At 39.0% G+C, this 25,525-nt stretch overlaps 1 non-coding gene across 1 annotated transcript; it reads left to right on the plus strand.

Moving 5' to 3' along the window:
- The first annotated feature begins 24,004 nt into the window (after positions 1–24,004).
- On the plus strand, positions 24,005–24,111 carry LOC141588924 (small nucleolar RNA R71). The gene has a single exon (XR_012519890.1). It is a non-coding gene; the product is annotated as a small nucleolar RNA R71 (small nucleolar RNA).
- Positions 24,112–25,525: the final 1,414 nt, after the last annotated feature.

Consider the following 25,525-nt stretch of genomic DNA (forward strand, 5'->3'; position numbering starts at 1 on the left):
TTCATGTTGTTTTTACATGTTGTTATTTTATACGGAGATTATAGCAACATGTCAAGTTTTTGTCAATTGTCAAATTTGTTTTAATGCGTTTTTGATCATATTTGCAATTGATTTTGTCTCAAAATATGTTTTCACGAGGGTTTTTGAAGTTTCAGCCTCTTTAGCATTCGATCGAGCGTATTTCTACTCGATCGAGTGCTGTTTCTGCCTTGTTTTTGCTCGATCGAGTCCCTGTTGTACTCGATCGACCCTGTTTCAAAACCTTTTGCTCGATCGAGTCCCTGTTGTACTCGATCGACCCCTTTCAAAACCCCTCTGCTCGATCGAGTTGTCCTCGTACTCGATCGAGTAGATTTGCTGATATAAGCTCTCGATCGACCTCCAGTTTAGTCGATCGAGTGCTCCCTGATTAGCATACCCCTCGATCGACTTGCAGTTCAGTCGATCGACCCTTTTAGTTCCTCGATCGAGCACTCATGTCCCTGGATCGAGGGATTTCGTCTTTAAAAGCTTTGAAAATTTGTTTCTTTTGATTTAAATTTTCTTTTGGCTTCAATATGTACTTTATACGGATATAGTACACTCGCTTAATAGTGAATCGGTTCACTCTCGTACCATATAGTTGTTTTAAAGCGTCTTTAAAATGACGGATTGTAATGGATTAAAATTAAATGATAGAAGCGGTTTTATCACATGAATTTTAATCATTAAAAGGTGGTTTGGATAAATTTAACATAATTACGGAATTATGTCACGAATGAATTTGTTTTTAGTTGATGCATTTTTATTTATCGTTTTGTTGAATGCCGTGAATGCCTTTTTATTACGTATTTAATTTTGCAATCAGTTGTAACTTAGTGTGGCCTTAGTAGAACGTGTTACCGTAATGATGGAACACGGTCTTGGTTGTATTTTGAGATCTTGTATCTCCGTTTTGGATTTTTCACTTGTAATTACAGTTTTTAATTAGAATGTAAATAGGTTTATATTTTGTAATTTTAATTGTAATTTTTGAGAAGACCAAAGACGGAGACCGGATGCTCACTCCCGCTACTTGGATCAAGATGGAACATCAAGACAAGCTTTTCGGGTCCAACGGTGGATTCCAAAGTTGTATTATGTTCTTTTACTAGGATAGGCCACACTAGGACTTTTTTATTTACGTTTTTGCATTTATTTATTTATTTTTCGCAACGATAATATGCATCATATTCCGCCTAAAAACCAAACCACCTAATAATTGCATGAAAACTGACACATATAGAGGTCACGAGTTAGTTTTCTTTGACATTCGTATGTCACACGATCATGCTAAGCCATCACCTAAATTGATTCATTCACGCAGACGCTAGTTATTCGTTCACTTAAAATGAATTATAATTAAGTTGATGGGATCTTCCTCGTATAAACAAAAATTGAGAACGGTCTTTATAGGTCAAACTCCAATGAATCCCTTCTTCGTCGGTAGGCATAATATGACCCCTTCTACGTCGGGTAAGTTGGAACCGATTGACCTATTTTATCTCAACACCATGGTCACTCGTACGATCCTGTGACTATGGTGGACTATAGATAGGATTTCAGTAAATCTATCGACCAAGAGTTCTTAGGAAGAATTAGCTAAACAGTTGGCTTATCAATTTACAGAAATTGAGTCTTGGGATCACTTGTATCTTTCTTGAGGGAGATCAATTATGCAAGTGCAAGAGTCTACATGTTTAGAATGAATTTTAAAATAGACTTAAATCACCTCGATGAGTTGCTTATTTCGTTTTGTTTTTCTTTCTTTTTCGGTGTAGATCACGATTTTAAATCGCTTAACAACAAATGGTCTGGTTCAAGTGATAACCCAATGCCAAGTGCCACATTGGACCGTGAGTCCTGGCTTAGGATCTTCATGAGTCGGATGAATCGGTCTACCCGATGAAGAATGACGGATCCAACTTCTGGATCGGGAGGCAAAGCATTACGGAATCTTGCCGCCGCCGACGGAAGCTCGGATATCTGCTGAGCCCATGCGTTAAACCCAGGCCCCACGGCTGGAATTAACGAAATCAACGAGTATAACGATTTCGCTTTAGAAGCTGGTGCGGTAAAGAACGTACTTATTTTTGCAATGGAACCCAATTTGCAGAAACGCTTCATAGCCCAAGGTGCAAACAAGATTTTCACCACGCTCACTAAGGAATTCTCGAAAGCACCGAGAATCGTGACCTATGAGCATACCACTCGCTTCTTTGATGCGAGACTCCGAAAGGGCCAACGGTTAGCCCACACATTCTCGGCATGATTGAGAATGTCGAGAAACGGAGACCTTTAATTGTAACATCAGTGAGAATATTGTTATCGACCGTATTCTTCATTCACTCCACGATGGTTATTCGCAATTCAGAGCGAATTACTATATGAATGATTTGAAGAAAACTCCCCATGAATTGCACTCCCTCCTCGTACAGACCGAGAAGGACATGAAATTCAGTGGGAGCTCGAAACAGGATGTTCTCGTTGTGTCAAACAAAGGGAAAGGTAAGGGCAAAGCTCCGGCAAACCTAACGAGAGGTAAGGCGAAGTTCAAGAAGTCGGGTGCGGGTAAGAGTGGTCCTGGTGAGGCGAGCAACTCATCGGGCATGACAAAGAGCAAGAGTGAAAACATGGAATGCCACCATTGCCACAAGATTGGGCATTGGAGACGCACATGTCCTGTTTATCATGAGGACTTAAAGGCAGGTCGTGTTAAACCTTTTGGTATGTCTTCTCTCTCTTCTACTTTTATTCATATGATTGAGATTAACCACGCAAGTTACGGAACTTGGGTACTTGATACTTGTTGTGGTTCTCATCTGTGTAATCATGTGCGGGGGCTCAAACATCGAACCCCTCGTAAAGGGTGAGGTGGACTGCGTGTTGGAAATGGAGCAAGAGTAGTTTGCCATCTCCAAGGGGACATATGTGATCCACTTCCTAGCGGATTTGAGTTGTCTTTATTTGATTGCTATTATGTTCCTAGTCTTTCGAAAAACATTATTTCGGTTTCTGCGCTTGATAAACTTGGTTTTTCATTTGTAATAGAAAATAATTCATGCATTTTCTCATTACACGATATGATTTACTAAGCAAGGCGAGTCTCCATGAACGGAATTTATGTTTTAGATCGACCTCGGAAATATTACACGTAATGAATAAAAAGTTAAAGGTTGGTGACAAAGATCAAACGTATCTATGGCACTGCCGTATGGGACACATTAATGAGAAACGCGTAAAACAGCTCATCAAACATGGAGCTATCTCGGCCTTTGATTTTCAATCATTTGGCACGTGTGAATCATGTCTCATCGGTAAGATGACTCGTATTTCCTTCAAAGGTGTTGGAATGCGCGCTGCTGACCTATTAGGACTCATACACACGGATGTATGTGGCCCTATGTCAATCACCGCACGAGAAGGCTATAGGTATTTCATCACTTTCACGGACGATTTGAGTAGATATGGCTATGTCTACTTAATGAAGCACAAAAGTGAATCCTTTGAGAAATTCAAGGAATACCAAAATAGGGGCAGTAACCTATTAGGTAGAAAGATTAAAACACTGCGTTCGGATCGTGGTGGCGAGTATCTTTCTCACGAGTTTGATCAACACCTAAAGGATTGTGGGATTGCCCTACAGTTAACTCCACCTGGAACACCTCAATTGAATGGTGTGTCCGAACGGAGAAATCGAACACTACTTGATATGGTTCGATCCATGATGAGTCACACGGTTTTACCTGATTCATTATGGGGTTATGCTCTTTTGTCAGCCGCTCTAATACTTAATCGAAGTCCGTCTAAAGTTGTTGACAAGACTCCATATGAACTATGGAAGGGAACGGTCCCTAACTTGTCCTTTATACGGGTTTGGGGCTGCGAGGCTTATGTCAAGTGGAGACTTGAAGATAAGCTCGGCCCGCGATCGGTCAAGACATACTTTATAGGTTATCCTAAAGGATCACGTGGTCATTACTTCTATTCGCCAACCGAACAACGTGTTTTTGTTGCGGCTAGTGCGACATTCTTAGAGAAGGAATTTCTCGAGAATGCAAAGAGTGATAGAACCTTCGACTGTCGGAGATTCAGAACCAAACACCGAGCAACCATTGGAGGAACCTATTCCTTCAATCCCGATGCAGTGAATATTCCCGAGGAACCTAGGAGGTCGGGAAGAGTCTCTATTCCTCCGGACAGATACATTGGTATGGTCGAGGAACATGACATAGATGACGTTCTACTCTTAACGAGTAGTGAACCCGCAACCTATAAAGGTGCCGTGACCAGATTCGACTCGAAACTATGGCTTGAGGCCATGAAATCCGAGATGGACTCTATGTATGAGAACAACGTGTGGGATCTTGTTGACTTACCTGCTAAGGTTCGTCCCCTTCAATGCAAATGGCTTTACAAGATAAAGCATTCTGTGGAAGGTCAGCAAGATATCTACAAAGCACGACTAGTTGCTAAAGGTTTCACCCAAGTGCCAGGTTTGCACTACGATGAGATTTTTGCACCCGTAGTTATGCTGCGTTCCATTCGGATTATCTTAGCGATTGCCGCTTTTCATGACTATGAAATTTGGCAAATGGACGTGAAGACCGCCTTCTTAAACGGTTTTTTGGAGGAAGAGTTGTACATGGTACAACCCGAAGGTTTCATCGATCCAGTACATCCTAAGAAAGTGTGCAAGCTTAAGCGTTCCATTTATGGACTTAAGCAAGCATCAAGGAGTTGGAATCATCGCTTCGACCAAGTGATAAAAGACAATGGATTTACTCGATCGGTCGAGGAACCATGTCTATATATCAAGTCGAGTGGGAGCAAGATTGTCTTCCTAATATTGTATGTTGACGACATACTCCTGATTGGGAATGACATACCTCTCTTAACTTCGGTGAAAGTATGGTTGAAAAACCATTTCCGGATGAAAGATCCGGGAGAGGCACATGAATTCTAGGCATCCGTGTCTATCGAGATAGATCACGACGGATGTTATCTCTCGTCAGAGTCTTACATAGACAAAGTCCTAGAGAGATTCAGCATGACTAACTCCAAGAAGGGGTTTCTTCCCATGGCTCCAGGGGTGCATTTAAGCCAGTCTCAGGCACCAGAGACACCGGAAGAGAAAGAGCACATGACACGGATTCCTTATGCTTCGGCAATAGGATCAATCATGTATGCCATGATATGCACACGTCCGGACGTGGCATATGCATTGAGTATGACAAGTCGATTCCAACAGCATCCAGGTGAATCACATTGGATGGCTGTCAAGAACATTCTTAAGTACCTACGGAGGACTAAAGATTGGGCATTGACTTATGGATCGAGATGACTCGAAATCTCAGTCTGGATTCGTTTTACTCTTAATGGCGCTACAGTCAGCTGGAAGAGTTCCAAGCAAAGTGTTACAAAGAGATTCTACGACTGAGTCCGAGTACTATGTTGCGTCTAGACATGTACAACGGAAAGCTCATCTAATCCGGGATTACGTGGAGCAAAAGGAAGTAGTGATAGAAAAGATTGCTACAGATGATAACATAGCAGATCCTCTCACTAAAGCATTACGACAAGATAAGCATGAAGGGCACGTAAATTCCATGGGAATCGAACGTGTTCCTGAGTTGTAGTACTCTTTTATGGATCAGATTCATTCTCTCTTGTACTCTATACGACATCATCGTTTTGATATTTTATATATATTTTGTTTTTCATGTGGAATTGTACGACAATTTTGAACACCACAAAGTGAACTGAACAAACATCATATCTTGTTAGTCCTTAATTGCCCACATGAGCTGATAACTCTGGCAATTATTTTGTGACGTTGGTTGATGGTGGGTTCAACGAGCCATAAGTCAACCGGTTGACTGACCAATCACAGAGGCGAGTTATACGGATATCTCGTAGGACACCATTGTGACATCGACGTGGAGTCCTAAATGTTTTATAACATTCGTTGCCCGGTCGTGGATAGGACTTCCATGGTGATCCTAAGAGTCGATTCTTTAACTATCGACTGTCTCTTGAGACTAAGGCAGATTTTGGGTGACTTTGGTTTCTTTCTCACGGTCATCCGTAACAGGGGGCCAAGTAGATTTTTTCTGGGTCATTTCATGCTGTGCTTAGATCGGAAGGAGTCGAGTTGAAGGAAATATTCAGCCTTTATCAGGTACTCGATATTTCTCAGGGCCACTCGAGGAGTCAGAATCGAAATGCATGGCCATGCTCGGATACGGATTCGTTTTATCAGTTAAGTTACTCTCTAGTCGGGGAAACCACTCTAGATGCAGATCGATTGTAAAATACGACCTTTGTGGATCCAGATCTGCAAAATTGTTTTACATTGAGTGGGAGAAATTTTTAAATGAATATGAGAATCGGTTATCGCACATACACTTGTACGGACAAGTGGGAGTTTGTTGGAGCTTGTGTCCTCCAGTTAGTGCGGATAACGTCATTGCACATACACTTGTACGGACAAGTGGGAGCTTGTTGGGGTTGGTGTCCTTAACAGTTAGTGCAAGGACTTATAAACCTCTAAAAGGATCAAAGGGCATACTTTGGTATTATTATCAGTTGATCCACGTTTATCAATAACGGTTGGCTTGCTAGATAAGTTTGACGTTATTGTCATACAGATGGCGGTGATCAACTGGTCCCTAAAAGTCACACCTATAGGATACGTTCGAGAGATGTGACGGTATGAAAATACTGTCATGTAGATGCCAAAATTGACTAACCAGTTAGTCCGAGTTATTTGACTAAGTAATTAGTCAAATACGTGATGTTGAGATATTATATTTAATACGGATTAAATATCATGGGCTAAGGCGAATTAACCAGTTAATTCGTGAAATTAAATATACGTGATTTATATTTAATTAAATGTATATTAAAATAATTATACAATCTTTTGTTTTGTCGGACACGTATTAATAATTCACTAACCCGTATTATTAGCCGATGCCTTAATTTCCGATAACCGATAATGAGTTTATAATACAAACCCGTCATATACATTTTAGTAATTAACGAACCGGACCTCGAGTTAAAACCAAGAGGAAGTGGAAGCCCACTTCCCTGTGTGGGTCACGGTTCTCGGCCGAATAGGAGAACAAAAGGAGACCTCCTCCTTCTGTTAAACCTAATCATCATTTGAGAGAAAATTAGGGTTTCGAAAGAGCATTCTTCTCTGTAGAAACCGAGATCTCACATCTCAAGCAAAACACACATCAGTTCTCCCTATATTGCAAGGCAATCGGAGAACACTGTTCTAGCACAAGGGCATATCTCGGACAAAGTCTTGGGTGCAACGGTTAGGAGGAAATCGCTTAGATTTCTTTTACGCCGCAATTTAAAGGACCCGAGGTTGATTTCTATACACTTATCGTTTCTATTATCTTTATCGTTTTATGACTATAAATTGCATGTTTAAATTTACGTTATAGTCCTGCAATTTATGGGTAGTATACGGATATTAACCCTCAAGCCCCTCCCCTGTTCTTGCGTAATTCCGGCCACCACCGCCACAAACCACCACCTTTACCACTCCAACATCCACCAATACGGTCGACCCAACCACCCTGAACCATCCCTACTAAACCCAGGGGAGTCACGTCCTGAATAAGGATTTAAAACGACACAAAACCCGCAGTACAACCACCCCTCGAAACTCGCCTGAAACCACCCTCTCCCGTCAGTCAACGGTAGTCAAATCAGGTCAACGGTGATCCCTGGTCATCTACGGTCACAACGGTACTTACGGCCTGATCTATGGTGGTCTAGATAATAAAATATAATATCGCAAAGTATATGCATAAGACGGTCATAAAGAATTACCTTGAGGCGATAATAAAATTAATTCCTTTGCTTTTCTCTTCCTTAATTCTTCTCTTCTTTCTTTTAGATCTCTTCCTTCTTCTTTTATGAATTATTTTCAGATTTATTATGGTATTTATAGTGTAAGATTAAACAGTATGTGAGGTCAATTAGGAAACTTATTATAATTACCTTACTCTAATTATTGTAGGAATTACCATTATAAATTATATTATTATTATTATTATTATTATCATATATTACTAGTCTTACCATAACGAGAATTTCCACCAAATATCTTATTATTGCCATAACATTATTATTATTATGATAAATATTGATATAATTATTATTTTCATATTATTTATTATTAATTCCCGATACAAATCCCGATCACACTCCTACTAGATGAACCATAAAAATTCGGTCCAAATAACAATGGCACACGGCCCAATGCTAATTTATAGCTAAGCCCAATTCCCGACTTGAATTATTAATTTATTATTTAATTAACGTCTTACTTGTATTTATTATTAGAAATGTCGTTTAATCAATTATTAAATTGTACAAATTACTTTCATAAATTATTATCAAAATACGGGGTATTACAGTCTTCCCCCCTTAAAATGAACTTCGTCCCGAAGTTCGCTCACAACTACTACCACAACACTTATAGACATCCTCATAACTAAGCACCACCCAACACAATTATGCATTTTACGATTATCAATCATACCAATCTTATCACAAGGTATCACAATAATAACTTAAAACACTCGTAGTATTACATTCCTTCCCCCTAAAAATAAACTTCGTCCTCGAAGTTCGGAATATCAGTAATAAGAACAATCAAATCATTATCGTAATGCCATAAAACATAAAGCAAACATTGTAATATAAAGCAATTATTATTTCAAACACAACTCCAAGTAATGATTAACTGAATAACAAAATCTTTGATTTACTTCTAAATAGCAAAACTAATCATATAAGATATTTGAACTAATCTTTATTTAAACCTCAACTTATTACTCTAGCTATCGACGAATATATCGCCAGACTAAATAATAATCTTTAACAAAATACGCACAATTGTTTAGTTTAATCTTTTCTTCATAATGATATCTAACTTAGACATGGATGCATTTAATGTGAACATATATATATAGGCTTAGGGAAACACATTCTGCATATCACTAGACATGTCATCCTACTTCACAGAATTCACAACATCAAAATATCAATGTGCAAGAGATGAGAAAAACAACTTATACTTTTTCAAGGCTAGGAAAACATGTTATAAATTCTAAAAAAAAAATCATAAATAAATAAGAACATAATTACTTCTCGAGAACGTATACCTTTTTTAGAAAATACAGAGAGATATTAAATTACGAGAAAAAGAATCAAGTTAAAAACTCATAAGGCCAATTTATAATGCATTTTACAAATTATTTGGTCGAAACAGAAATTTCACAGCAACTTGTCAGAAACTTAGGTCAACTTGTAAAAATTACCATAAATAATCAAAAAAATTTCATATAACGTGGCTTATCAATTTAGAAACATATACGAGTCTTTTAAATAGTGGAGTTGAAATTACACCAAATCGATAAGTAGTTTTTAAATGGCAAATTTTACAAAAACATGGCGCGAAAACACAATGTTACAGGAACATTCCGACAACTATCCACTAAAATATTTATTTTTCCTAAACCGTATATTATTTGAACATGAGACCAGTGGCATATGAAAGCTAACTCACAAGGCTATTACTCATAAAATTTTTATATAAGGATTTCAAACAGGCAGTAAATGGCAGCCAAAACAATCAAGGGTAAAATTTCGAGAAATCAATCAAAATCACATTATTCACAATTCCACGCAATTCCCTTGATACTTCACATGTTCATCATGATTAAACCTCCCACATACTTTCCCATATTACCAAGCTTACACCAATGCTTAAAAGAAAATCATATCACATCCCATCACCGTAAAAGCAAAGTTACGTCCCCACAACCGCAATCATAAATAAAAACAACATGCAAGCAAGGCAACCAAACTTCCAAGGTAAAGTAAGCAATATTCCTTTTAAATCACCCCACACTCTCAAGTATCCTCTCAAGGTTCCCAGTTAAAAACTGAGAGGGCCATGGTATGAATTAAGGCGCGCTTCTTAACCGCACTAAGAGGGGCTCCTAACAGTTTTTACCCGAGGTTCATTTTATTAGACAAATCATAAGTTCATTATTGTTCATTGGCTAGGCCTGAGGATCGTTTTTTCTCTGATACCACTTTGTAACACCCCCATTTATTTAGGAGCCTTTAGCTAGACATTCCCAAACAAATAGGACTGTTACCATCTCGGTTTCCCGAGGTAGTGAATAACAAAGTCCAACTCACCAAAGTACTTTAAATTTAAACTTTAATGAATACATGTTTATTACAACTTAACCAACTAAAACTTAATATAAAATACAATACAACTCGCAGCGGAAATGAATAAAGTGATATAATTGTTCTATGTGATCTAGACTTCAACTACGGTCCAAGTCAAGCTCTCATCCCAATGCTCCCGTGTCAGCTAATCTTTAGTTCCTGTCAAATCTGCTCCCCATAAAACGGTTCACGGCAGGTGTTCACGAATACACAGTCAACCGCGAGGTTGACTAGGAATAAATACTAACAACAAAAACATATGATAACAATCCAATTTCCTTTTTACATTGCACAACCCCCTGACAACGTGCTCATTCCTTTTTCTTAGCACACCTCCCTTAACAACGTGCTCACTTTACTTTGGTACCCCACCCTAAACAACGTACCACCAATATGTAATAGTACCCCTCCCTCACAACGTACATATTACCATCACCCCAGTGTACAAACTCCCTCAACAACGTACAACTGACTGTCGCACAGCTTTTTCACAATATTCACATCATAATAACCGATAACAATTCAATTCACCTCATCACAATTATTAATATCAACCAACGCAAATCAATATAATTCACCTTTCCAAAAATCACGATATCATCAATCAACATACGCAATATAATTCTCCCTTCCATCAATTATGATAATATCACCCAACACAACACAATATAATCAATTCTACATTCACATAGTCCATCCATTATACCAAACATTATCGAATTAAAAGTTGAGAAGGATTTATCCCTACCTGGCAAGCGATTCCAATTAAGCAGCTTAAGCAATCCGAATAATTAAAAGCAATCCGATTATAATTCTTCACAACCGTCACCTAATAATAATTATGAATATATACTTATTAGTTACATTACTCTTATTTAATAATTAATAAATTATATTTATTCATTATTTTACTCAATTATAATTTAATTATATTAATTATTCAATTATATTTTAATTACATTAATTATTTCCCGAGTAAAACAAACCCGCCATAACCCGTCATTAAACAAATAAGTCAACCCAACCTATTAATCAACCCACGTACCCATGAACAACCCCAAACACCCGTGTATACAATCCCGTATATAGGACCTACACACACCCCTTTTGCAGCCACCATATACTGTTGGAATATGTGTCCTCCGACAATAATGCGATCACAACTGTCGATCATGATGATCACATGTTTAAGTCTCATTTTAAGAATACATGTGGGAAGTAATATTTTACTGTCAACTGGTCACACATATCGGTAATGATTGGCTTACTAGAGTTTGACATTACTGTCGTGCGACGGTGGTGATCAGTTGATCCCCTTAGGTCATACCTAAAGGGTAACACTCTTAATTGATTATTTAATTGATCGTATGACGATACGGGTTAATTAAATTACTTAAAATTGACGGACGATTTTGGAAGTAATATTTACGTGTCTCATTGTAATTTGATTAAATAAGATACGGTCTAAGTAATCGAATTGTTTTATTACTTAGATGAAATTATTGTTTACGAAAACAATTGAAACGGAATGAATTGATTATTATAAATACAGAATGTTGTAATTTATGACTCGGGAACCCATTACGGTACAAGTAATTATGAATTACTAGGTTAAATTTTATAAGTGACATATTTTATTAATATGTTGATTTTTAATTGTTAAAAATACATTTTATATACATAAGGTCATGGAACATGTTACTGTTGGGACTGGTGTCCTTTACAATTAGTGCAAGGACTTATAAATCTCTAAAAGGATCAAAGGGCATACTTTTGGTATTATTATCAGTTGATCCACGTTTATCAATAACGGTTGGCTTGCTAGATAAGTTTGACGTTATTGTCATACCGATGGCGGTGATCAACTGGTCCCTAAAAGTCACACCTATAGGATACGTTTGAGAGATGTGACGGTATGAAAATACAGTCATGTTGATGCCAGAAAATTGACTAAGCAGTTAGTCCGAGTTATTTGACTAGTAATTAGTCAAAATGCGATGTTGAGATATTTTATTTAATACGGATTAAATAAAATGGGCTAAGGCAAATTAAACAGTTAATTCGTAAATTAAATATTAACGATTATATTTAATTGATGTATATTGAATTAATTATACAATATTGTCTTTGTCGGACATGTATTAATATTTCAACTAATCCGAGTTATTAGTTGATGTTTTAATAACCGATAACCGATGACGATTTATAATAAAACCGTGTCATATACATTTAGCATTTTACGAGCCGGACCACGAGGTAAAAATAAGAGGAAGTGGAAGCCCACTTCCCCATGAGGGCTCGGCTGGCCGAATGCAAGGAACAAAAAGGAGAGCTTCTCCTCTTTGAAACCTAATCATTCATTTTGACAAAAAATATTAGGGTTTCAGAGTATTTTTCTCTGAAATTTCTAGATCTCACATCGAATAACCTCACAATAGCTCTCTCAATATTGCAAGTCAATTAGAGAGCATTTCTAGCACAAGGGCATAGTCTCAGGCGGTCTTGGGTGCAACGATTAGGAGGAAATCTACTTTGATTTCTGTTCTTTACGCCGCACGTCAAAGGACCCGAGGTTGATTCCTAATCTTTATCGTTTTCTATTGTATTTCGTTTATGACCATAAATTACATGTTAAATTTACGTTATAGTCCTAATTTTTAAGGGTCTTATACGGATATTACCCTACAGTTACATGTGACAAATTGACAAAATAATGTGTAAAATGGATTTTCCATTTTACACAATATGTGCCAAAATTTAGGAGGGAGTATTAGGCTTATTTGTGTTAATTATGTTTAAGTGGAAAGCATAATCATAATATCTAATACATAGCCTTACATGCCTATAATTCTTGGGAAGAATTGAAGCTCATGCATTGGCCATAACCCCTTCCCCATACCCGGTTTTGTCATAGAGAAAAGCCAAGGGTTTTTCTCTATAATTTACCTAATATACACTACATGCAAAACTAGTGTATTCATTCATTTAATATCATCTAATAATATAGAGTTTTAGAGAGAATATTACTCCTTCTTCTCCCTTCTCTTAACCGAAAAACAAGAGACCAAATTCAATATTTTGGGTCAATTTTATTTAGATTAATATTGTTCTAGTATTAATAATATTAATCTTTTTGAGAGGTTATCTTCGGTATAATTCTTGGGAGAGATTCTATCCTTGAATCTTTGTTCATCCATATTAGGAGAGGTCAAGAACAAGTAAGAAGGAGATCTTACTTATGCCCTTTGATCCGAAATTTTATTGTAAGGAAACGATTTATTCTCTATATTTATTCATGTTTGCATGCATAAGATCTTAATTAATTTTATGACTAAATTAATTGTAACATATATGAATATGTTGAGTATAATGAGATATAGATTTCTAACATATACGCCCTACAAGCCACCTAGAGGCACCATGATACCGTCGTTTTGTATCAAAATTAAATTTATAATTCCAAACTAAAACTATAGCTAGTGATAGTAAGGGTCGAACCACAGAGAGACAAGGTTGATTTTGTTTGCTATTTTTCAGTCTATAAAAGTAACAATTAATTGGGGGGTTTTTGAGATTGGTTGACTAAATTGACTAAATGCTAAGTGAAATTTCTCAACAATATAAAAAGGGGATCGGGAAATTCGGTTCACCACGGCAATGGTCAGGACAATAAGGTAATAGAAATCCTATAAAACGGTCTCAGGGGGTATAAGCAAGCCTTTCGATCGATGCTCAAATTAACCTTGCGGTCTTCTAATTCCCCGAAATTTCTCAAAGCTTTCACTCAAGAGAAATTCCAATCTAATGATAGTTCTAATTACTAATCTTTCAATCTAGCAAAAAGACATATCAACAGACGACAAAAACCGAAATGGGAGAATTCATGCTAACAAACGATCCTAATTCATGCCATGGTTCACCTCATTCCCAATCAAAACAATTAGCCACGCATGACTAAAACTAAAACAATTTCTAAACTGATAACAAAGAACAAGATTGACATAATTGAATTTAAATAAAAGACAAAGGACAAGAGATGAATTTCTGGAATTAAATTGATAAAACAAGAATTGAAATAACAAGAATTTAAAGAAGAAAGGAATTGCATAAAAACTTACTAATTGAATTCAAGAACAAAGTATCGAAAAATCGAAGGTTTCCGTCTCCAAAGCTAGATCTCAAAACTGAGTTCCTCAATAATGAAAAGCATAACCTAATTATTGCTGCGTTCTACTGATAAAAAGATACTGAAAGTTAATTACAAGTTGGGCTTTTAAAAGTCTAACACGAAGAAATAAGTATCAGCTGAAATCGGGTCGATCGGCGGTCAAGCATGGTCGATCGACTAGTTGTAGCGATCAAAGAGCTTCGCTGATTTCGACGGTCGATCGATGGTGGGAGAGGTCGATCGATCGTAATCTTTGTGCAAAGTGGCTCTTTTGTTCCTTCAAATCAGCTCTTCACTCCTTTGCACGCATCCCAAGGTGGGTGAATCTGAATCTCCTTCTTAAGGGCTTCCTTGAAGTTGCCTCCGGAAGACGAATTAGGCTTGATTTAGCTTACCTCCACTCATTCCTACAATAAATCATAGAAAATGCAAAGTAAACCGTTTCGGGAGAAATAGTAGCCTTAAGCTAACAATTATGCATGGAAATACGTGCCAAAACCGCAGATAAAGTGTATAGAATATGCACGTATCAAATCTCCCCAAACCAAACCTTGCTTGTCCCCAAGCAAGCACTATGACCCGTAAAAAAAACTAAATGGAAAGGAGTATATCTCAGAGCTAACTACAAGCCAATGCCAAACCGTTTAATGCACATAGTCAACTACTGCAAAGCTTAAATCAAGTGAACAAATTTATGCATATCATAGAATTAAATCGGGCGTTCGACCTTGCAAGACTCATACATTCGGACTCTCCCAGGTCACTCTTCTCTCAGCAAGCAAATGGTAAGATTATATGTAAAAGAGAGGGAAGAAAAATACAGTCTCTCACCTAGACTGCGACCGACAAAACATGTATGCTTGACTAGCATGAATAATGATTCTAGCTACCGTACATACGCACAACCACCGTCAAGGACTATCACATGCCGAACTATTGCAAGATTTGGATATGTGAGGCTAAGTGGGAAAGAAGGGGCAAAACAATTATGGAAAAGTGAAGGTAAGAGCCAAGCTAGTACCTAACGAACCATTAGAAACCGTATCCCGTTCCTCCAACTCAAAAAAAAAACCATGCCTTTTAATGACTAGGTTACACAATATCCCAAACAAACGCCTCCAATTCATGAAGTAGGCACATGAGGCGTGTTCTCTATTCAACCAAAACCTTTTTATTTTCAAACTCTTCTCTTTTTTTTTCTTCTTTCTGTTTTAATCTTTTTCTTTTCTTTCATTTTCATTTTTTTTTTCAACTTCTGAACTGGTGGTCGATCGACCAGTTATGGCAGTCGATCGACCACCCTTACACAACCAGAGCTCTCTGCCAGGTAAACACATCTCTTTTTTTTTTCATTTCTTATAAATTTCTTTCTTTCCCTTCAAAAAGACACAACCCCTTCACTTCTCATCAATACTCACTCCATCAGTACAAACGAACCAAAACCGCTTCTAATCCGACAAAAATTCCTCTACTACTTCCTAGCTTGGGACAATGGTAGGCTAAGTATGGGATGTAGTTGAGGGCAACTGGCAGTTAATGCTTATAGTGGAGTTAATGGGGTAAAACGAGAAAGGGGGAGGATGCAATAGTTCTCAAAACATGCAATACCGACCACAAACCAATGCGTATAGGCAATAAGCAATCAAAACTCATACACGTGCAAAACATGAAATGAAGGGAGTACTACTCTCAATCCTAAATTAACCGGTCATGAATGTCACCAGTTATAGGCTTTATATCTCAGAAAGTATAAGTAGTTTGCCAAAAGTAATGAGTCAAGTCTAATTACCCGAAATGAATTCCATAACAAAATTTGAGAAATCACTTATAATTCTTTGCTAAACAGTTGTGAAAAGGGCAAGGAGTGGCATTCTTTGACTAATAGTGCAAAATCATCATTAATAACTCCAATCCGACTCAACTATATGCAAAAGTAAACGTGATATTTTTGATTTTTTTTTATGACATTTTCTATTTTTTTGTCTTGTGTTTTTTTGTTTTTTCTTTTTTTTTGAATTGAAAAACAAATGCAAACTAAAATGCAATAAACATGTGACTGAAATGCAAAACAAATGCAGATGCAAAACAAAAGGCATATGGAAATACCCTCCCCAAACCAAAACGCACAATGCCCTCATTGTGCTCAGCAGCAAATCACCAGCAGAAAAATGGGAGAATAAAAGCATAATAAAATAAAAGGAAGCTAATAAAGAAAGGAAGGAACTCACAAAATACGACCTCCCCAAACCAGCCAAAACGGGGAGGTCACCAGCATCTAATCTCTACCATCGTAATCGAATCACTTTGTCCTCTCCAGGACCCGAGTCGCTCCCCTCGTCCGCCTCAAGAAGAACGGCAGCGGGGTGGCTCTCCGGAAGTGGAGGCACCAGCAGAGTAGTGGGAGGGGTCTCTGGCAGCCGAGGGTAGCCGCCCACGGGAGGGACAAAGTAGGAAGGGTGAGTCCACCACCCTGTGGGAGCATCCCTCCCCGGGCTAACTCCTCGTAAACTGGGTAGAGGGCTAGAGCCGTGTCTAGCCTGTGCTCGTTGAAACTCCTGCACAAATCACCCAATACACGTGACATTGCCCTCTGGTCCATGACCGGAGGGACAACCAAAGGAGTAGGTGGTCGAAAAGTGGCCGGGTAGCCAGTGGGAGTAGGAGTGGAGGAAGAGGGTGCCTGTCCAGTGGAGGCACGAGCTCTCCTCGTAGTCTTTGGCAGAGCAGGTGGCCGCCACCGAGGAAGCTCGTAACTCAGGCACGGGCGGCCGAGCTGCCCCCTCAACAGTGGTAAGGGGCAGGACAGGAGGGTAGCCAGTGACAAGGATGCGGTCACAGATGAAAGAATCAATCTTCCACCGCATCTGTCTATCGACCCAATAGACAGCCCTCGCGTAGGGAAGGTCCATGAAACGTAGGTCCGGGTCGATGGGGTCCTCCTGTCGAGGGAAAAGTAAAACAAGGCGGTTGGCGATACGTGTCACCAACCCGCCACAAGCAATGGTGGTCAAAGTGCACTCACTTACAGTCTGAAAGTGAGCGGCAGTCAAGTATGCGATGTTATAAATACGGGCTACCCGACTGTCAATGTTCAGATAGCCCGCTAAGATTGACAATTCAATATTATTCACATTATTAGACTCTTTACGGCCAAAAATGGTATTACCCATTAGTCGTAGAAAATAACGAAGAGGGGGCAAGTGGACGGAAGTGCCCGTCCTCTTTGACCCGTAAAAGTCACTGATACAAGACCACATGACTCGATGAATGTCAGAGGTGTCCGAGGTTCTGCCCTCGAAATAAAGACCCAGAAAACCAGCAAAATCAGCCAACGTCAGAGAGTAGTTGACATTGAAAAGTCGAAAGGAAATGCAAGGGTTGGTCTTATTAGCCAAGAAAGCTTTCGAGTCAAAAGAATAAGACGAAAAGAATTCAAGGGTCAAAACATAATACGTGAACTCAGCCATGTCCACTAAACCTGTCATACCCGTCCCGTTTAGCAGGGACACAACCGACTCATAACAGCCTAATTTCTCCAAAGTATCTTTATGGAGAAATCGGGTAGCTGTAACCTTCATTTTCGAAACAAAAAGAGAAAACTTAGCACGTTGCGTGGAATTAGCAAAGATAACCTGCGGGTAGTCAGGTAGACTATCCGTGGTAGCCTCTATCAGCAGTGGCGGTCCGCGTGGCCGCTTGGGAGGGCCTTGGCTCGATTGTCCTTCTTGCATGTGCTTTTTTCCTTTTGTCATTGTTGTTACCTGCAATTAGCGCATTAGCAACGAGAAATCCCCTAACAATGTCAATTTCTGGAAACCCGAATCAAAATCAGATGATCCACGCAAATTAGGGTTTCGAGATTTTGGGGAAAATGGCTTAAATCGCCTCCTCGATGCCAGCTAGTGTCAAAAATCAAGGGGGAAAGGGTAGAATAAGCGATTAAAGCATAGAAAAGACAAGAAATCAATCCCAAAAATCAATTTCCCCAAATCCATTTTTCCATCTCAAAAGCACATTACTCGAAAATTTTGCATAAAAACCGCAGTAGAGGCGAAAATAGAGCATGGAAATGGGATTAGAGACATACCTTGAAGAAGCTTGAAGATTAAAGCAAGAAAAATCGAGTGTAAGACGAGATTTCAGGTGAAAATCGCTAAAAAGGGATGAACTTAGGGTTTGCTTATTTTCTGAGTTTGTGAGAAAAGAAGAGTGAATGAATGAATAAGGAGAGAAAACTTCCTTATTAGAACGGTTTCTGAACCCGCGAAGTGGCCGATCGACCACTTTACTCGGTCGATCGGCCGGTCTGTCATTTAATCAGCTTCTGGAGTCTTGTATATCGGTCGATCGACCCATTGACCCAGTCGATCGACTAATATCCCTACACAGTAGCTTCTGGTTTCTCCGCTTCAGTCGATCTACTGAACCACCTAGTCGATCGACTGCTAGAGCTGGCAATTGGACTTTAATTCGTCAGAAATTCATTTTGCCATCATAACTTCCTGTCTTCCTCTCACAAAAATCCAGCATTCCACCTACGCACTTTGCATAAAATAAATACCTGCAAAAATTATCAAAGGTGCGCATATTCCCAGACCAAGAAATTGCAAATTAAAGGAAATTAAAGAAAACAAAAAAAACAAAAAAAACTCAAAATGCAAATTAAATGCAATAACAAAATAAAATTCCTAAATTACAAATAGTTACAACCTGGGTTGCCTCCCAGTTAGCGCTTGTTTAAGAGGTCCCGCACGACCTTTTTACCTCACTCTGCGTCATCCGATAACGGGTCAAAGTACAATACCTCGACTTTCCCAACATATGCATCTGATCCATGATAGTGCTTCACATATTGGCCATTTACCTTGAACCTTTCTCCAGCCGAGGCTCCAATTCCACTGATCCGAACTTTGTGACTGCTGTGACCGTGTAAGGGCCAGTCCACCTGGATTTCAGCTTACCAGGAAATAAACGGATACGAGCGTTAAAAAGAAGTACCTTATCGCCAATATGGAACTCGCGCTTGATGATTCTCTTGTCGTGCGCCGCTTTGTTTTCTCCTTGTAGATCCTTGCATTGTCATAGGCCAGTGCCCTAAATTCCTCTAGCTCATTCAATTTGTGTCATGCGTTTCTCACGAGAGAGGTTAGGATCCAAATTCAAATCACAAATAGCCCACCAAGACTTACGCTCTAATTCAACAGGTAAATGACATGTCTTACCATAAATCAATCGGTATGGTGACATTCCGATTGGCGTCTTAAACGCAGTTCTATAAGCCCATAAGACATCATCTAACTTAAGACTCCAATCTTTCCGTGATTTAGAAACAACTTTAGCTAAGACTTCTTTCAATTCTCTGTTAGAAACCTCAACCTGACCACTAGTTTGGGGATGATACCCCAAACCTCTACGATGTTGGACACCGAATTTAGTCAATAAAGCACTAAGTTGTTTCTCTTTAAAATGCATTCCCCCATCGTTAATGACAACCCGAGGGACACCAAAACGAGGGAAAATAATCTTTTTAAACAGTTTAATCACGGCCTTTGCATCGCAATGGGGGGTAGCAATAGCTTCCACCCATTTGGATACATAATCTACAGCTACGAGGATATATTTATTACCTTGACTGCTCGGAAAAGGTCCTTGATAATCAATGCCCCAGACATCGAAAATCTCAACCTCAAGATTGCCTACCTGTGGCATCTCATTTCTCTTGGAAATATTCCCCGATCTTTGACAAGCATCGCACTCAAAGAACAAAATTGCGACAATCGCATGCAAAGTTGGCCAATAGAAACCAGATTGAGTACCTTAGCTACGAGTCCTGGACGGACCGTGATGACCACCATAAGCAGAAGAGTGGCAAGCCTCTAGGATATCCTTCACCTCCCATTGAGGTACGCATCTCCGGATGAGACCGTCTGCGCATTCCTTGAAAACATAAGGATCATCCCAAAAATATTGTCTAGCATCATAAGCAAACCGCTTCTTCTCACGCCATGAAAGCTCGGTGGTATCCTACCGTCACACAAAGTTAACAAAATCAAGCAAACCACGGAGGTGGATAAGACCCCAAGTAGTAATAGCTAACATGGACTCTCATCGGGGGAAAAGAATCATTAATAGGTAACGAATCCTCCCTTTTCTCACCACCAGACGAGATAGGTGGTCACTACCACATTCTCTGCTCCTTTCTTATCTTTGATCTCCAAATCAAACTCCTGCAAAAGGAGTATCCACCTCAAAAGCCTCGGCTTCGCATCTTTCTTAATAAAGAGAGTCTTCAACGCTTCATGGTCAGTATAAACAATAACCTTAGAACCTAACAAATAAGACCGAAATTTGTCTAAGGCAAAAACAACAGCTAGAAACTCTTTCTCAGTGGTAAAATAATTGACTTGAGCCTCATCCAGAGTTCGGCTCGCATAGTATATGGCATTCAAAGCTTTATTCTTTCATTTGTCCCTTAACCGCACCGATCGCATAATCGGCATTTCACATGATCTCAAATGGGAGGTCCCAATCGGTAATTTGAATGATTGGCGCCAAACAGGGCCTCCTTTAACTCGTTAAAAGCGACAAGGCACTCATCAAGTAAATTCAAAGACAGCATCCTTAAGGAGCAATTGTGTAAGTGGTTTAGCAATTTTTGAAAAATCCTTAATGAAACGCCGGTAAAAACCAGCGTGACCAAGGAAACTCCTCACTGCTTTAACATTCACGGGAGGAGGTAATTGCTCAATCACCTGCACCTTTGCCTTATCAACATGTATACCTTTATCAGAAATCAGATGCCCTAGCACAACTCCCTCATTGACCATAAACTGAAACTTTTCCCAGTTTAAAACAAGATTAACATCTATACAACGCTGCATGACTTTATCAAGGTTAGCTAAACAACGATCAAAGTCACTACCATAAACTGAGAAATCATCCATGAATACTTCCATAATATTCTCTATATAATCAGAAAAAATCCCCATCATGCACCTCTGAAAGGTAGCAGGGGCGTTACACAATCCGAAAGGCATTCTACGATATGCAAAAACACCCTGTGGACAGGTAAAAGTGGTCTTACTCTGATCGTCCGGATGAATAGGGATCTGAAAGAACCCTGAATATCCGTCTAGAAAACAGAAAAATTTGTTAGAAGCAAGTCTTTCAGTCATTTGGTCAACAAAAGGGAGGGAGAAGTGGTCTTTCTTGGTGGCGGCATTCAACTGTCTATAATCAATGCACATCCGCCACCCTGTCACTACTCGAGTTGGTATTAATTCATTTTTCTCATTTTTAACCACGGTAGTCCCTCCTTTCTTCGGGACTACCTGAACTGGGCTAACCCATTTGGAGTTGCCAACTGTATAAATAATACCTGCATCGAGTAGTTTCATCACCTCGGCCATAACAACTTCTTGCATCTTCGGGTTCAACTTGCGTTGACCCATGTCTCGTAAGGCTTGTGGCCTTCCTCCAGCTCTATCCGTGCATACAAACATCGTGGCTGATGCCCTTAATGTCATCCAAAGAGTAACCCAAAGCCTTCTGTTTTCTTAAGCACACACATCAAAGCAGCATACAGTGGTCATCATTAAGCTTAGAGCTAACAATATCGGGTAGTCGCTCCGTATCATCTAGAAAAACATACTTAAGATTAGGAGGAAGTGGCTACGCCCGGCACCTTTACTCTCTACAAAGATAGACAGAGAATCGGCTTCAATGGTGTAGCAAGTGTTGACCAAGTTTTCATTGGCCAAGCTTAAAAGCATCTCATCTTCTTCCTAATTGAGCTCGTAGCTCTCCATTGAGGCTACCAAAGCATCTGGCTCCTCAGCATTCTCCACTGTATTACCTGCACACTCACCTAAACGGGTTAGATCAGCTAAGGGATCCTTGGCTAAGGATTCCCTCCAATTACAGGTAACAGCCCTGTCAAAAATATCAATGGAATAACACGTATCCTCATCAGCAGGTTCAATCGCCTTGTGAGCAAGACTGAACTCAATTGTGTCATCTCCTACCTCTAAGGTGATGGTTCCGCGTTTGACATCTATTACAGCCTCAGCTGTATGTAAGAACGGTCTGCCTAAAATAATAGGTATCTGACTGTCCTCTACAATGTCCAAAACAACGAAATCGACATGAATAAAAAACTTACCCACTCGAACGGGTACATCCTCTAGAACTCCTATAGGTCTATGAGTCGATCTATTTGCCATTTTAACGGTAATATCAGTCACCTTAAGTCTACCAATATTTAACCTTTCGCAAACAGAATACGGCATGACACTGACACTGGCCCCTAAGTCACAAAGGGCCTTTCTAATTACGTGGTTACCTATAGTGCAAGGAATTGAAAAACTACCCGGGTCCTTTAATTTAGGCGGCACATTAATTTGTGAAAGAGCATTACATTCCTGCACAAAAGCAACATTACCATCATCACGAAAATTTCTCTTACGATTTAAAATATCTTTCATAAATTTAGCGTAAGAGGGTACCTGGGTAATTAAATCAGTGAAAGGAACCGTTACCTCGAGATTCTGGACCATCTCCAGAAACTTACCAAACTTACGCTCCAGATTAGTAGCCTTCAAACGCTCCGGATACGGGACTGCAACACTGGCCGTAGGATCAGTAACCTTCGGCTTCCGTAGGTTTAAAACCCCCGTCAAATCATCAATGAGTGAAGAATCATGCAAACTGGTTGACGGATTTGCATCCTGTACTAGGAAGTCAGTTGATCGACTGATATTAGTGGTCGATCGACCAACTTGGCTGGGCGTGAACAGTTTCTGTTAAGAATTGATCTCGTCAGGTGACTCAGTCGATCGACTGAGAATGTTGGTCGATCGACTGACTGTGCTGGGTGTGAATAGTTCCTGGTCAGAAACTATTTTATCTGACACTTCAGTCGATCGACTGACTATGTTGGTCGATCGACTAGAAGTACTGGCAATTGAGCTCGTTTTTGCACCAGAATTTAAACGAGCTTCTTCATCATTTCCCGAGTCTTCCTTTGGCTTGTCGGGACTTTCATAAGAGAGGCCACTCCTGAGATTAATGGCATTAATCGTTTCAATCGGCTCTTCACATTTGCTTGAAGAATTAGCAACTTGCTTAGCCTCTATATTCTCCAATTGCCTCACAAAATTCTTTGAGGACTCATTCCCAGCTGCTTCCATATTCGCCACTTGAACCAAAAGGAGTTGGACCATTTCTCTCAACTTCTCGATCTCATCTGAGTTTTGAACAGGTATTTCAACTTTCTCCTTGGAAGCTTCAGAAATCTCGAGCTTCTCGAGACGGGCAGTAATAGAAGTTATAAGTGTCACAACGGCATTCATTCCATCACTTTGCTTTCGTGACTTTCCACGAGAACTTCCAAACTCAGCTCTATGGACTGCCATCTCCTCAATAGTGTTCCAACCTTTACTTTGACCGGTATTGTTTTGGAACCTGCCATTGGCAGCTGCATCCAGGATGACCTTGTAATCATCATATAGAGCATTATAAAATAGGTTGCAAAGATACCATTGCTGGAAACCATGGTGAGGGACAGCTCGGACCAAACTTTTGAAACGTCCCCATGCTTCGCAAAAATCCTCATCCGCTCCTTGCTGGAAACTTGTGATTTTACTTCTCAAGGCGTCAGTCTTTGAAAGTGGGAAGTACTTCTTGTAGAAGGATAATGCTAGAGATGTCCAGTCCGTGACTCCAGCTGCTACCCTATCAAGGTAGCGGTACCAATCTCGCGCTGAATCCTTCAGGTAGTATAAGAACATCAACCCCTTTACTTCATCCTGAGTCACTCCAGCTGGTATAGGTATAGAACAGCAGTAGTCTGTGAAAATCTCCATATGCTTCAAGGGGTCCTCATTGAAGGAAATGTAGATCTATATACATACTTACATACTTACATACTCATATATGTATAAATTAATTTGTCATAAATTAAATATGGAACTTATGCATGCAAACAAATGATAAAATAGAGGAGAAATCATGTCCTTACATTGGTGATTTCGGTTTAATGGGCACAAGAGAGATCACCTTTCTCTCTTGTTCTTGAGCTTTCCCTTATGGAAGAACCAAGATCCAAGTATAGGATCTCTCCCTAAGCTTAATACCCAAGGCTTTCTCTTAATTCAAATTAATATTATAAGTACTAGTATAATATTAATCTAGTAGAAAATTGACCCAAAATTATTATGAACACTTAATAATTTCGGTATTATGGAGAAGAATAAGAGAGCTTTTTATCTCTCTAGAAATCTTAATTTTTAGATAATGGTTGAATGAATAATAAACTAACTAAATCAAAGTAGTGTATATGAAAAATATAAGACAAAACCTTTGCCTTTCTCTCTTGGAAAACCGGGTGGGAGGAGGTGTTTAGGGGAGCCAATGCATGCCCACATTTGTCTTCACAAGGTTTAATAGGGTTGCATGGCTACTCTTGCTTTTAATCATTATGTTTACCACTTATAATATAAACACAATATTAAGCCTAATACTCCTCCATTTTCGGCACTTTAGTTAATATGGATTCCATATTATTTTTGTCAATTGTCAATATGTCACATGTCACATGTCACATAAATTTGTTATGTATTTTTAACATAAAAAAAACAACGTATTAATAAAAATACGTCACATACAAAAATCGACTTAGTAATTTCATAATTACTTGTGCCAAAATATTTTACCAATTATAAATCGTATTTATAATAATTCATTCAAATTTAATTGTTTCTGTAAACAATAATTTCATCCGAGTAATGATACAATTCAATTACTCAGACCGTATCTTATTTAATCACATTTCAATATGATACGTAAATTTTACTTCCAAAATCGTCCGTCAATTTTCAAGTAATTTAATTAACTCGTAACATTATACGATTAATTAAATAATCAATTAAGAGTGTTACCCTATAGGTATGACCTAGGGGGTCAACTGATCACCACCGTCACACGACAGTAATGTCAAACTCTAGTCGCCCAATCATTACCGATATATGTTGACAGTTGTGGTAACAATATTACTTCCCAATTGTATTC

The sequence above is a fragment of the Silene latifolia genome, chromosome 6 (genome assembly GCF_048544455.1).
Source record: "Silene latifolia isolate original U9 population chromosome 6, ASM4854445v1, whole genome shotgun sequence".
Classification (NCBI taxonomy): Eukaryota; Viridiplantae; Streptophyta; class Magnoliopsida; order Caryophyllales; family Caryophyllaceae; genus Silene; species Silene latifolia.